General features: G+C 36.1%; 1 protein-coding gene across 1 annotated transcript in view; it reads right to left on the bottom strand.

Annotated features, from left to right (window-relative positions):
* Nse1 (SMC5-SMC6 complex component Non-SMC element 1) overlaps positions 1 to 14,856 on the bottom strand; it is a 93,951-nt gene extending 79,095 nt beyond the window's left edge. Inside the window, exon 1 of the mRNA XM_090407644.1 lies at positions 14,612 to 14,856. The gene's annotated coding sequence lies outside the window, so the exon portion shown is untranslated. The remainder of the gene's footprint in view (positions 1 to 14,611) is intronic.
* Between the last annotated feature and the right edge of the window lie 246 nt (positions 14,857 to 15,102).

The following is a 15,102-nucleotide window of genomic DNA, read 5'->3' as shown; positions in this document are numbered from 1 at the left end:
GTCAGACTATTGTTCTCAGATTTGGTCCCCAGGATTTGAAGGGGATAAATTGACTGTGGAAAAGATACAGAGGCGGATAACTAAGATGGTTTCAAGACTGTACAATATGAGTTATAAGGATCGACTGAGGGAATGTGGACTGCAGAGTTTGGTGGATAGAAGGAGGAGAAGTGATAAGATTGAGACTTTTAAACTGTTGAGAGGCAGTTACAAGGTAGACATTGGAGATTTCTTTCATTTGGTGGAACAGCAGGAAGGAGCGATGACAAGGGGCCATCCCTGGAAGTTACGAAAGGAGGCTGTGCGCAAGAGGGTGAGGAGTGGTTTCTTTGCATGGAGAGTGGTTGAACATTGGAATGCATTTCCTGAGAGAGTCGTTTGAGCAGGAACGGTCAATAGGTTCAAGGAATGGTATGATGAACTTTGTGTTTCTTAAAAAAGACCTCCCACAATGAATCTTTGACTCCATGGAGACCTGGATAATAATAATAAATTTATATGGAATAAGAGAGAAATTAGCCAAAACACTAAAATTAGCTGTACAGTGTTCAAACCAATTTTAACCTATGGATCTGAAAGCTGGGTCAGAAGTAAAACACTTGACCAAAGACTAGAGACCGCAGATATGAGAGTCCTGAGAAAAATTAGGGGTATGAACAGATGCCATCAATAACAATATCATATTAGGATATTAGGAAAGAACTTGACACTGTCAGCATCCAGGAATGTGTTAGCAGAGCTAATCTCAGGTGGTATGGTCACTTAAACAGAATGAGAGAGGAAAGATTAGCAAAAAAAAGTGTTCTCTGTCCAGTTGGCAGGAAAAAGACCAAAGGAAGACCAAGATATAGGTGGATTGATATAGTAAAAAGTGCCTTAGAAGATAGAAATATATGATCTGATAATGTTGATAGGTAACAGACTGATTTGGAGGAAAATTGTAGATAGGAAGTTAGTACTGATGTAAATTTTTCATGTAGTACTATCATATCCTTGACAAATTCCTGACATATACCCTCAAGGGTATATGTCAGGAATTTGATGATGATGTTTAATTATTTCCCTTTGTGCTGTATTCATTCTAATAAATTTTATTATGAGTTTAAACCAGCACTAAGTCTATATAGATGTTTTCTCAATAACTTAAATTTCTCAATTGTACAACCACTTCTCAGCCTATTCACCAAATCTGTGATTTACATTCCTCATCTTCTCTCCCTAACCAACATAAAGCCATAATACTGCCTTGGTCATTCATCTCAGGTCCTTTTCCATGTTTCAAAATCACAATAAAAACTAGCATTTTTTAAAACAAATTTAAGCATGACAATCCAGAAACTAAAGATCTATTCACATCCTCTTGAAGCAAAATAACATTGATAATGCTCCATATAATACTCTCCAACTTAGCATCATCAAAAAAAAAAAAAAAAAAAAAAAAAAAAAAAAAAAAAACCCTGAAGATCCCCAATCAATCCATATGAAATCTTACATAAAAATTAACAGTAAAGGATCCAAAAACAAAACCTTGGGGTATATCACTGATGACCTTCAAGGTTCTCTTCTTGAAATATCACATATAAGATAAACAGTAAAGTCTATCTTATATGTGATATTTCATGTGGATTGACTGGGGATCTTCTGAGCACTGCCCCATCACAAGCAATTTGTAGGTATAATTCAGAGAGTGAATCTTTTTCTCTCTCACCAATCCATCCAAGCATTTGTTATCCATTCCCATCTTCTGCAGCTTGCACACCAAATTATGATGGTAATCTATCAAATGTCTTTGCAATGAGTCTAAGCACAGCACTGTATATGAATCTTATCTAACACATTTGTCGCCTTACCATAAAATACAAGACTGCTAAAACAAGACCCATCCTTTAAAAAAAACACATGCTAACCATCAAAGAATTCTATGTCTATCAACCAGGTAGTCTATAAATGGAAAACCATGTCCTAGAACCATTCATGTGGTGTACTATTTTGCCTTCTTTCCACTCTAAGAAATGGACCTTTTCCACTGCAAAACTTTCATTAAATAACCATAGAGCCTCCATAGCTCAGTAGGTATAGAAGAAGCCCTTTGGTCGGAAAGACCCGGGTTCGATTCCTTTCCATGATGTATGTGAGGAACCTTTATCTGGTCTCTTTTGACTAAAGGTGAGTTAGCGGTCTCATACAGAGGTAGGGGATTTTCTCACCTGGAAACTCGAGTTTTTCATCCCCTAGAACAGGCAAACCAGCCCCATGAACACACACGGATTTACAGTCATAAATACTCAACCCCTATTAGGGGGCTCAACTCGTCCTATTAGGGATGGGGGAGAAAAGGGAGGAAACTCCATACGAATAGATAGATTAAATAACCAGGTCAAGTGCATAGCTAACTTTTTTGCACGTTCCCTGAAAACACTTAGTGTTATGTTATCCATTCCCACAGCCTTATTAACATCTAACCCAATCAACAACTGAAGCACTGATTCTTTTGCCTGTAATTCCTCCATCTATATATTCAAAATCATTACACTAGCATGATATACAATGATAAAGTGCTCATTAAATAATTCTGCCACATCCTTTGCCATGGTCACTCTGCTATCATATCTCTCCACCACCTTTCCATAATTATTCTTCCTCTTGCTTACCATACAGCAGAAATATTCTCTTGAATTATCTTTGGCCTAACTAGCTAATCTCCTCTCACCCTGCACTTTTCTTTCCACATCTTCTTTCCTGTTTGTCCAATTTCACTGTTCATCCATTTCACTCCTACTCTGTTTATTTGCTTAACTCGTGTGTCACATGCTTCCTAATCAATTCCCATGCTCTATAACCTTCTTTGTATACATCTCATCAATCCATGGTACTGACGCTAGTTGACTACAGGGCTTTTCATAATCCCACCTCATAATTCTACATATATCCCTTCTTGACAGGTGATCACCTCTCAAACCAATACCTCAATCATTCTCACCAAATGGTGGGCAATGTTGATACTCATTAACTTCTACTTCCTATAAAGATATACAACATTAAAACCTCGTGATATTCTAGTTATACATAAACAGATGAAATTATTTAATTAACATAGATTAACTATGAATATTTCAATACACGTATTGTGAATTATCATCAGATAGAAAAAAGTAAAATAAACAACAATGATGGTATATGGAGAATGGAATCTGTCCCTCCCTCCCCCTATTATGAACAGTCACAAGACAACCAGGAAAAAAAATATGATGATCCACAATACATGTACTGGAATATCTGCAGTTAATCTATGTTAATTAATTTTTTTTGTTTTCAATTGTATCTACATGTAACTTTAGAATAATAAATAAAGAATAGTTATCCTTTGCCTTAATCAAGGAATAGGGTATTGGAAAAATTGGTGAAAATTTCTCAGGATTTCATCAAAATTTCATCAGAATTCAGGACAGGGTGGATACGATACTCTATAATGGACAACATGTTTTTGTGAAGGGTAGGTCTTGCCTTAGTAATTTGATTAGTTTTTTTTTTTTTTTTATAATCAAGTGACAAAGAAGTTGGATAAAGGAAATGGCTACTCAGTGATATTGTTAGACTTTGCAAAAGCATTTGACAAGATTCCACATAGAACTTTACTGCATAAATTAGAGCAAATAGGGATGGATATGAATCTGTTAATTTGGATTAGAGGGTGGCTGATGGATAGATATCAAAGAGTGATTAATGGAGAAGCTAAGTCCAAGAGAAGGGAAGTGACCAGTGGTGTGCCACAGCACTCAGGTACTTGGTCCTCTCTTGTTTAATTTGTATATCAATGATAACAGGAAATGTTTTGACAGGAAATATTCAAGTGTTTGCTGACAATACTAAATTGGGAAAGTAAATGAAGGTGATGCAGAGATCCTGCAGGAAGACTTAAACAGACTAGCTATATTGACAAAGATAAATGGCTGCCAGTTTAATGTGACCAAGTGTAAGGTAATGCACTTCGGGAAGAGATCAGAAGCCATGTACTATACTGATGGAAATGAACCGCAGGAAACTGATGAGACCAGGAAACTTGGGTGTGATTGTGGACAGGGAGTTGAAGTTTAGAGGGCATGTTGTAAAGGTAAAACCAAAACACCACATCAGATTACATGGTTGTTGAAGAACACATTAAAAATCAGAAATAGAGAGGTTATTATTCCCCTATGTAAAGCTTTAATAAGGCCATATCCAGACTACTGCACACAGATCTGGACTCCTGGATTCCATGGGGATGAAGAAGTTGTAGAGAGGATCCAGAGGCAAGTGATAAAGATTGTGGCAGGTCTGTGGAATGCTCCCCATGAAAAGAGATTGACGGCCTGTAGGCTTCAAAAATAAGCTGATAGGCAAAAAAGAGGAGACATGATAGAAGCATTTAAGTTATTAAAGGGGTTTTATAAGATTGACACTGAAGATTTTTTCAGTACATGGCAAAAAGAGAGAGAACAAGGCAGGGGAGTCACAGTGGAAGTTGCCAGTTGTGGTTGGCAAGGGTGTTAGGACTTCTCCCTTTCCCATTCCATCCATTCTCCCTCTATGCAAAACATCTACATGTTTTGCATGGAGGGAGAATGGATGGATGGAATGGGTTGCCAGAGGTGGTTATGGGTGCTTCATCAGTGAATGAGTTTAAGGAGAAGTATGATAGGTATTGGGTGAATGATGGCTAGTGTGTGAATAACAAATCTCCCACAATGAGTCTTCTGACTCCATGGAGATACCTGTATAATAATAATAAAAACTAACGATACTGGAATCTACAAATAAAACTAATTTGAAGAAAATTGATAGGAAGTTAGTAATAATGTAAACTTTATTGTGTAGTACTATCAGTGTACTAATTTATCCTTGGATCATTGGTTGACTTTTTTTTTTTCTGACAATCTCAGTTATTATTATTATTACCCCAAGACCTCATGGAGTCAAAGACTCATCTTATCCTTACTGATGTCTGGAATTATGGCTACAACAACTGAGGCTACAAGGCCTGTGCATCATGTCTGTTAATTGCATTTGTACTTCTAATATTGACATTCTTCTTATTATTGTGCTATCTTCAATCGAAGGTCAGAGACCTTCTTGGCAAACAAACTGCGCTCTTGTGCTAATCTGAGTAGTTATGCACTGCTCCGATCCACGTCTTAATGTTGTCAAATCATGGTATTCTTTTTCTTCCTCTAGTTCCTTTGCCATCAATTCTTCCTACCAAAATAGTTTGTAGACGTTGGTATTTGCTGTTTCTCATGATGTGGCCAAGATATGTTTTTCATTTCTTGATTATTTGTATAAGATGTTTAGCTTTGCCAATGGATTTTAAGACATCTTCATTGGTAATTTTTTCTGTCCATGATATCTTTAGCATTCTTCTGTACACCCACATCTCAAAGGCTTCGATTTTCTTGATGGTTGTCGCCTTCAATGTCCATGTTTCAACTCCATAGAGCAGAATAGACCACACGTAGCATTTCAGCATTCGGCATCTGACTTCCATGTTTAGGTCTTTATTGCAGAATAGTGTTCTCATTTTCATGAAGGACTGCCGTGCAACTTCAATCCTTGTCGTTATATCTATTTCTGGATCCCACCGTTCATTAAGCCAGCAACCAAGATATTTATATCTTGACACTTGATCGATATTTTTCCCATTGAGTGTCAGTTTCATTGATGAGGCTGGATGTTTGCTGATGATCATGTATTTTGTCTTGTTGATGTTTATATTTATTCTCATTCTTTGGCTTTCTATGTATACTCTGTCAATGAGTTTTTCAAGATCCATAATGTTATCTGCAATTAGTACTGTGTCATCTGCATATCATAACAATCTTTCCATTTATTGTGATTCCCTCTGGACATATGTTGAACAGGAGTGGTGAGAGCATACATCCTTGTCTCACTCCTCTTTTGATGTTAATATCACTGGTGGTAATGTTGTCTAACTGAACGGTAGCTGACTGATTCCAATACAGATTTGTTATTAGTCTTATGTCTTGTTCGTCTAGTCTTATTTGTTGAAGGACTTCTATTAAGTTAGTGTCTGACTTTGTCGAATGATTTTTCAAAATCTATGAAATACATAAAGACAGACTTCTGTTTTTCTATGCATTTTTGTATCAATATTTGGGTACAGAAAAGGGCCTCTCTAGTACCAAAACCATTCCGAAAGCCGAATTGTGTTTCACTTAGAATTTCTTCACTTTTTCTATAAATGCGATTCTGAATTACTTTCAAAAATATTTTTAATGTTTGGCTAATTAGACTAATAAGTCAGAAGTCACCACAGGAATTCGCTTTGGGTTTCTTTGGGATAGTGATAAATGTAGATTTGAGCCAATCTGATGGAAATTCATCACTTTCATATATTTTATTAAATAGTTTTTCAAAAAGTTTGATCTTATCTGGTTCTATTAATTTTAAAAATTCTTTTTGCACACCATCTGGTCCACTGGCTTTTCCTGTTTTACTTGTTCGTATAGCATTCTCTATTTCGCATTTCATGATTGCTGGTCCTTGAATATTATCTTTTACATTTATAGGCTTCTGTCTAGTATCATTGAAAAGTTCTGTTACATATTTTATCCAAATCTGTGCTTTATTCTCTTCTTCTAGAACTATTCTTCCATTTTCGTCTCTTAGAGACCCTATTTGCTTTTTCCTGAAATTTCGTTGATTTTCTTATACAGATTGAAATTATCATGTTTCTTCTGAAGCAGTTCAATTTCAGTACATAAATTTTTCATCCAATTTTCCTTGGCTTCTTTTATTTTTTTCTTGATGATGTTATGTGTTTCTATATATCTGGCTAGGTCTTTGTTTTTGTACATTCTTCTTGTATCAATAAGAGAAAGAATCTCATCTGTCATCCATTCCTGTTGTTTTTTTATTATTCACATAACCTACTTCTTCAATACTTGTTGTTACGATGGCATTCTTTAAGCTATTCCAGAGAGATTCCACTCTTTTATTTTCTTCTATGTTAATCTGTTGTAATCGCAGGTTAAGCTGTGTCTTGGCACTTTTATTTATGTTCAGGTCTTTCAGTTTTTCTACATCAATTTTCTTTTTCTTCTTTTGTGATTTTTTAGCTGATTTTAATCTAAGACGAACTTCTGCAACTATGGGATTGTGGTCTGATGAGATATCTGCTCCAGATATCTCATCGGTCTATACTACTGTGGAATCTTTTATTTATCAGTATGTAATCAATTTGATCTCTGACAATGTTATGTCGGTTATCTTGAGGCAATTTCCAAGTGTACAGTCTTCTGGGTGGAAGTTTAAACCAGGTGACATTAATATATTCAAAAAATAAAATAAAATAATAATTAATAAATAAATAAATAATAGCAACAGGTTCCTTCTTTATTCTTAACCACCTGTCCACATATAGCACTGAGGTGCTATAAGTTTTGCATTATTATTATTCATTGAATTCTTAAAATGGTGATTGATGATTTTATTGTTCCAAACAATACAGCTGTTAATCACTTTATGACTTATTGGGATGCATCATTAAAAAAAATGGGGGGGGGGAAATATTTTTCAGTCAAATAGGATTTTGCACAATACGTCAAGCTGTAAACATAAACTACTGCGGCATTGTAACGAACGATGTTTAATGCGTTATTGTAATATCCTTATTTCTAATTAACAGTGCGTTTTTGCTTTTGTAACCTTCCTTACTTATTCTATTATGTACTGTGCTTATTCCACCTTTTGCATTTACTAGTCGTATGCCTATGAACACAGAGACCTCCCAGATGAGTCTTTGACTCCATGAGGTCTTGGGGAAATAATAATAATAATAACACTGGAAAATTTATTTTGTTAAGACTGTGCCACCAACATTTCTATATCGGCATAAGATTTGGTAATGCATCCTGTAGATCTCTCTCTCTCACTAGTAGCATAAATTCCTTCAATAAAGTTTACGTAAACAGTCATGGTTTCACAAGTATGCTTGATATGCCTTAGTTGTTTCCCACTCACAAGTCTGAGTTTATTTAGGAATAGTGCATTGTAATTTAAAGAATCAGGCGGCACTCTATTGACATATAAATAAAACACATTTATTTACATTAATATCAAAGTACATTAATTAAACGATAGGGAGGTTACTCTCTCTACCTATCCTTTAGACTTCCAGAATAAAGAAAGAAACAAACTTTTCCTTTTCAATACTAATTAACTATACAATACAATTACTTCTCTGCTTATTAAATCAAATTATTGAAGACTGATTTACTCACTAAGAGGTTAGCTAACTATGCCAAGTTATTTCACAAATCTTATGCTAATCATTACTATTCCAAATGACTCTCTTATGGACACTTCTTATTACTATTAAACTAATTCTTATCAGTCGATCTATAACATATCTCCTAGATTATAAAAGGAAATGTACAAAAAAAAAAAAAAGAACAAACTTACAGAGGCTCTGCAACGCACATTCAATCAAAAGTCTTGCACTAAAGTCTCTATGGCTTTCTTTCATCTCGGGTCTTAGGCTTCCTTCAGGAGTGTCTTGCATCAGCGATATCACGTCAGGAATTGGCGGGCTGTGAACTGCTATCTGCGGTACTCGAAATGCTCTGGCAAGAGAGTGATCTCCCACTGCAAAAGGACTTCCGAGCAAAATTGCTTCGGGTATTTACATCGGCTGTTCTCTCATCATTCCCAATTTTCTCCTCTGGCATGGGCTCGTCGTAACATCCGGTCCTCTGGATCCTACTCCCAACACTTCTGCCTCTAATTGGCTCCTTGACTGCTGACTCCGATAGCTAACTGCAGCCTTCGATGACTTAACTGTTGCTGACTGCCCTCCCCCCGCGATGTTCGGCTCAGTCCCTTTTTCTTACACCTTCTCTGGGACCTTGCATGAAAGGTTGTAACCCCCAAAGAATTCACCATGACTCCTTGATCTTCTCTTAAGACTGACTCGTTCTTTCTTCTCCTCCGTGCACTCCTTCGATCGTATCTTGTCGGGCAGTGGAAACTTGTCTGAACCTTTCAGATCTCTCAGGCACTGACTTTGAATGTGTTCATGCGCAGAGCTCGTAAGCAACTTGCTCATACACTAAAATCATAAACAACTTTCTTATGCCCTCATATAGCGCTATTATATAAAGTTCCAGTGACAAAGCATTGCCTTTTTTTTGACATTCTAAAATATTCTTGTTAAAGGAGTAAATACAGTTAATTCCCATAGGGTTATTTACAGTAATATTTAGCATAAAACATATAGAGACAAACAAGGTTATTTTTGTAACATTCTTATGGGACTTGACCTCAGTAAAAATCGATGTAAAGGGCTTTGGCATTTCCAAGCTACATCGAGTTTTACAAAGCCATGCAAATATCACTAATGGATCTTACCCTTTTAAACCATGTTCAAACCTTAAACTGCAGAATCTCTGGCTTACTTTGACAAATGCATATAGTTTTTGCTCAAGATCACCAAAACCTGATCCCCTTCCATGAAGCATAAGTATACACACCTCCAATTTCTGTTCAAAAGTTTATCTTCAAGAATTAGTTACAGAAATTTTAATAAGAAGCAAAGTTAACATATATTATTAATTTAAACAATTTCCATTCTCTGTCTTTCTCTATTTAGTACATAAAAATCTTGTTTCCTAAACAAAATTTGGAATTTGACCACGTTAATGATCAAATGGAATATAAACAACAAAGTGATCAGTATAAAGCACAAGCAAGAAGGATAGCTAGTATGGTAACGAAGGCTAAATCAGATTTTGACAGAAAATTAGCTAAGCAAGCTAAATAAATCCAAAAGTTTTTTCGCTACGTATCAAGTAAGAGAAAGAATGATTATGGAAAGATAACTTTACTCAGTGCTAAGCTAATAGTAGGCAAGTGACAAAAGCAGAAGAAATAGCTGAGCTACTAAGTGATCAAGGATGAGGTGACAGACTGATATGAGTATTGAGGTAGATGAACTGGAGGTACTCAGTATATTGAAAAATAGCAATGTGAATACAGCAGTGGGCCTGACAGTATGTCTGTGCATGTGCTACAAGAATGTGCAAGTGAACTTGCAGTGCCTCTGGCAAGTAGTTTAACTTGCATCTCAGTTCTGGCAAGGTTCCAAAGGAGTGGAAAGAGGGTAAGATAGTTTCATTGCATAAAGGTGGCTCCAAGACAGAAGTAGCAAATTACAGGTCAGCTGGTATCTCTGGAGTGGTGGTTAAAGTATTAGAAAAGTTGGTTACAAGTAAAATTCAGGAATGGGTGTATAGGAATATGATACTTTATATGGGGCAACACAGCTTTATAAAAGGTAGGTCCTACCTCAGTAATGTATTCACATTTTATAATCAGGTGACAGCAGAATTGGATAAAGGAAATGGCTACACCATGATACTGCTGAACTTTGCAAAAGGCATATGACAGAATATTGCATGGAAAACATCAGTTGCAGCAAATGGGAATGGATATGAGGCTTGTGGCATGGGTGGCTGAAAGACAGATATCAGAGTGTGGTGTATGGCAGAATGGAATCAAGGCAAATGAGGGTGATTAGTGGAGTGTCCCAGGGCTCAGTACTACTACTCTTAAATTTTTATATTAATGATATAGCAGTAGATTTGAAAAGGGAACAGTCAGTTGTTTTCTTATGATGCAAAACTAGGGAGGGCAATAGTTGATAGAGGTGATGTAGATATCATGGTTGTCAATTGAATGTTGTAAAATGTAAAGTAATGCACTTCAGGATGAAAAGATGACACGTATCATATTGATGGTACTAGTTTACAAAAAATTGATGATGCTAGAAATCTAGGGTGTGATGGTGGAAAGAGATTTGAAATTCAGAGGATATATTGCAAGAGTTGGCAAAATAGCTTAGAGGATTACTTGGATGCTAAAGAGGACAAAGTTAGAGAGATTATTAGGGAGATTAGATTAGGGAGCAGGTGACCAAATTTCTGCACAGCAGCCAACATGTGGTTGAATCATAGTCTTATAAAGAGGAATAATTCAACCACATGTTGGCTGCTATGCAGAGATTTGGTCACCTGTGTTTCTTGGGGATTGAGAAGTAGTGGAGAGTATTCAGAGATGAGCGACCAAGTTCGTGACATGTCTATGGAATGTTCCCTATGAGGATAAATTGAGGATGTGTGGGTTGCAGAGTTTAGCTGACAGGCAGAGGAGAGGGAGGTATGATAGAAACTAATAAGTTACTAAAGGGATTCTATAAGATTGACACAGAAGAAATTTTTCAATACACAGGGAAAAAAGGGGGGAAAACAAGGAATCACACTTGGAAGTTGTCTAAGAGTGTGGTCAATAAGGGTGTGTGCACTAGGTTCTTTTCATGGAAAGTGCTGACGGAGTAGAATGGATTGCCAGAGGTGGCTGTAATTGCCCCAACAGGGAATAGGTTTAAGTGTATAACGGGTATTGTGGTAATGGATAGAGTTGGGCCTCCTGCAATGAGTCTTTTGACTCCATGGCGTGCTCATATAAATAATAATAATACTCTTGATGTGTGTATTTGCACTCACTGTAAATGATTTATGAATTTTGCTGTCTTGTGTAAATATAACTGTAAATACTTATATCTTGTGTAAATATAGGAGGTCGTGTTTTAGTAATCTACTTACTTATTACAATAAAGTGACTGCTTCCTTGGACAGAGGAGAAGGATACACAGTAATATACTTGGATTTTGCAAAAGCTTTTGATAGAATACCTCATGATAAGTTGACAGTCAAACTAGAGCAGATGGGGTTGGATATTAGATTAGTGCATTGGATTGGAGACTGGCTATCTGATAGGTATCAACAAGTTGTGTATGGGGGTGCAATATCCAGGAAAAGGAAAGTCACTAGTGGAGTGCCTCAGGGATCTGTTTTAGGGCCATTACTATTTAACTTGTATATTAATGATATTGGCGAAGATTTGGATGGAGATATTCAGTTGTTTGCAGATGATGCAAAGTTGGGACGAACCATAAAGAGTAGTGAAGATGTTTTGGCCTTGCAAGAAGACTTGAATAAATTGAGTGATTGGGCAAGCAAATGGGGATGTGAGTTCAATGTTGCAAAATGTAAGGTTTTAAAATTTGGAAAACAAAGATGGGATGCAGAATTTATGCTTGGTGAGAATATATTGTTGGAAGTAGAGGAAATAAGAGATCTGGGAGTGATAGTGGATAAGGATCTAAAATTTAGGGGACACATCGCCAAAATTGTGAAGACAACACAAAGACTTCTGGGAATGATGAGGAGGACACTGACGTGTAGAAGTAGGGAGATTCTTGTTCCATTGTACAAGGCTTTGATTAGGCCACACATGGACTATTGTGACCAGATTTGGTCACCTGGTTTTCAGAAGGATGAAGAGACGTTGGAAAGGGTCCAAAGGCGACTGACTAAGGTAGTTTCTGACCTCTGGAATGTCGAGTATGAGGAAAGATTGAAAAGATGTAATTTGCAGAGTCTAGTGGAGAGAAGGAAGAGGGGAGATATGATAGAGACCTACAAGTTGGTAAGGGGTTGTTATAGGATCAATGGTGGAGAAGTTCTACAGAGAATAGTGGGAGATCAGGGGAGAACCAGAGGTCATCCCTGGAAACTGTATAAAGAGGGTGTGAGTAGGGGAGTGAGAGGCAGGTTTTTTTCGTGCAGAGTTGTGAATGATTGGAATGCCTTGCCTGAGAGTGTGGTGTCTACAAGGAGTTTGAATGTGTTTAAGACCCGGTATGATGAGATGTGTGTGAGATAAAAGGACCTCCTAGATGAGTCTTTGACTCCATGAGGTCTTGTTTAATAATAATAATAAAAAATAATAATAAATTTATTACAAAATGTTGACATCGTGCAACAGACATTTGATGAAATTGCCTCAGAATAAGACAACAATATTTTCCATATATTAATAGAATAACAAACAGGGTTGGAAGGACAACAAATTATGTCCTGTGGTTGGAAAAGCTTTAGTTATGAATCTTATCATGATGTGAGAAAAATTCTAAGAGTTTATCAACTGAAAATAAGTTAGCTTAACCAATCTCATATGCAGGTGACAGGATTTTTTCCACCCATAACTTTGGGGGATTCTTCCCCACACGTGTCTATGCAAAGTAGGCAAACCAGGCTGAGAACACATACAAATAAGAAAACATAATATGTTTAATGCTGGAGTTAATAAATGAAGCGGTCATCTGCAATGAGACTTTTGGCTTCATGAAGTTAACAAATAATAATAAACACACAAACACTCAATTTGTCTATTTCTTGGAAACAAGGATGCAATTATCTATATTCTTTCCTGGAGAAAATATAGATAATTGCACCATACATTCTGATGGTTCATATAAATTCTGCATAAAATAAATAATTTAAATAAGAGTAAAACTGTCAAGGTCATATCCTGATGTTGAAAGTTGCATAATAATAGGTTATATTTAAAAAATTAACTTATATCAATATTTGTTAATTGTAACAAACAAGCATTTAAAAAAAAAATAAATATTTTTGATTGCATAAAGTTCTAATTCCTTCTCTGGTGTCCACAATGTAATAATAATATGGATGAAAACCCAGGTAAGGATGTCTTCTGCCAATGTACATCTGCAGGTTTGAATCCTGCTGTTAGCATAGATGTTTGTGATTGTCTTTAGGTGGGTGATAATTTTATCATCCTGCAGTAGACAACAATTCTGCTTATTGGAGACCTGAAGTGGCTTGAAAAAAAGTTCCATGCTTGGACTCTTGGTAGAGCAGAGCTTCTGGACCATGTAAAAAATTAAATTAAATTAAATTAAATATATATATATATATATATATATATATATATGTGTGTGTGTGTGTGTGTAAAAAGTTTTTTTTTTACCTTGGGTATATGGTATGTTACAGACACCAAGCAATTTTATAAGCTAGGTTTTAATAATTTTTCCCAAGTAAGCAAACAGACAAGTAAGTCAAGTTTTCACCTGAACATAGTTCAAGTCTGAGGAAACCGGTCTGGGTAGTGGCCCTTGCTTTTAATGCATAGCATCATGCATCTCCGCAAGGGAATGTGCTTTGCAATAGGGAGAAAATACTAACGAAAGTGATCAGAACTTACACCACCTTTAACACGAGTTGCCTCAGACTTGAACTATGTTCAGGTGCAAACTTGACTTACTTGTCTGTTTGCTTACTTGGGAAAAAGTATTAAAACCTAGCTTATAAAATTGCTTGGTATCTTTAATACGCACGCACGCACACACACACGCACGCGCACACAATATAACTGTTAAAAATAGAATAAATATTTATTTTTATTTTTTTTTAAGGTGACTAAGATGTAGATGTGAGTCAGGATAAAAGAGAGTGGTGGTATGCCATACCACCCTGTTTATTCTTCTATATCACAAACTATGACTGCTTATTGCTACTTCATTTTTAAGCCATATAACAAGTAATTAATTCATCACACAACAATCTAACAGGAATGTGCAATTCCAAAGACCACAAACACTTAACAATAAATATAAATGAATACAACAAATTAAACGTAATGGCTGACCTTTATAGTTTAATTATTCCCACAATTTAAATTCCAAACTTCTTACCAATTAATCAATCCATATCTTGTTTATCCAACGAAACACTTTACTCCACTAACACCTTCAACATTTGTAAACACCACCACAAATTCAAACGATTACAAATTTCGTAAAGAAACTCTCATCAATCTACTTTCCACGCCACCTTTCAGCAGATACTGGTTATGCCACTTTTCGAAATTTTAATTTTTCTCTATACCTTATACTATTTCGCTGTCTTTAATTTATGTACGTAAGTGACCTCCAGTCCTAATACTAGATAAACAGTAGAGAACCTAGCGCCCAGCATGTTATTATTACTTATACTAGAAAGATCAACAGACAAGTAAAAAAGTCTTAAACAGCAAAATATTAAATATATTAATTATAAACGTGTTCCCTTTATGTGTCATCTCCTATCTAGGATGATGACACCTAAACCATGAGTTACATCATGGTTTACGGGCGTACGCCATGTGAGGGCTGTAAATCCATGTGTGTTCACGGAGCCCGTTTGC

Source organism: Typopeltis vanoorti, chromosome 2 (assembly GCF_054136105.1).
Source record: "Typopeltis vanoorti isolate ZY-2024b chromosome 2, IOZ_Tvanoo_1.0, whole genome shotgun sequence".
NCBI classification, from domain to species: domain Eukaryota; kingdom Metazoa; phylum Arthropoda; class Arachnida; order Uropygi; family Thelyphonidae; genus Typopeltis; species Typopeltis vanoorti.
This window is presented reverse-complemented; position numbering and strand designations above follow the sequence as displayed.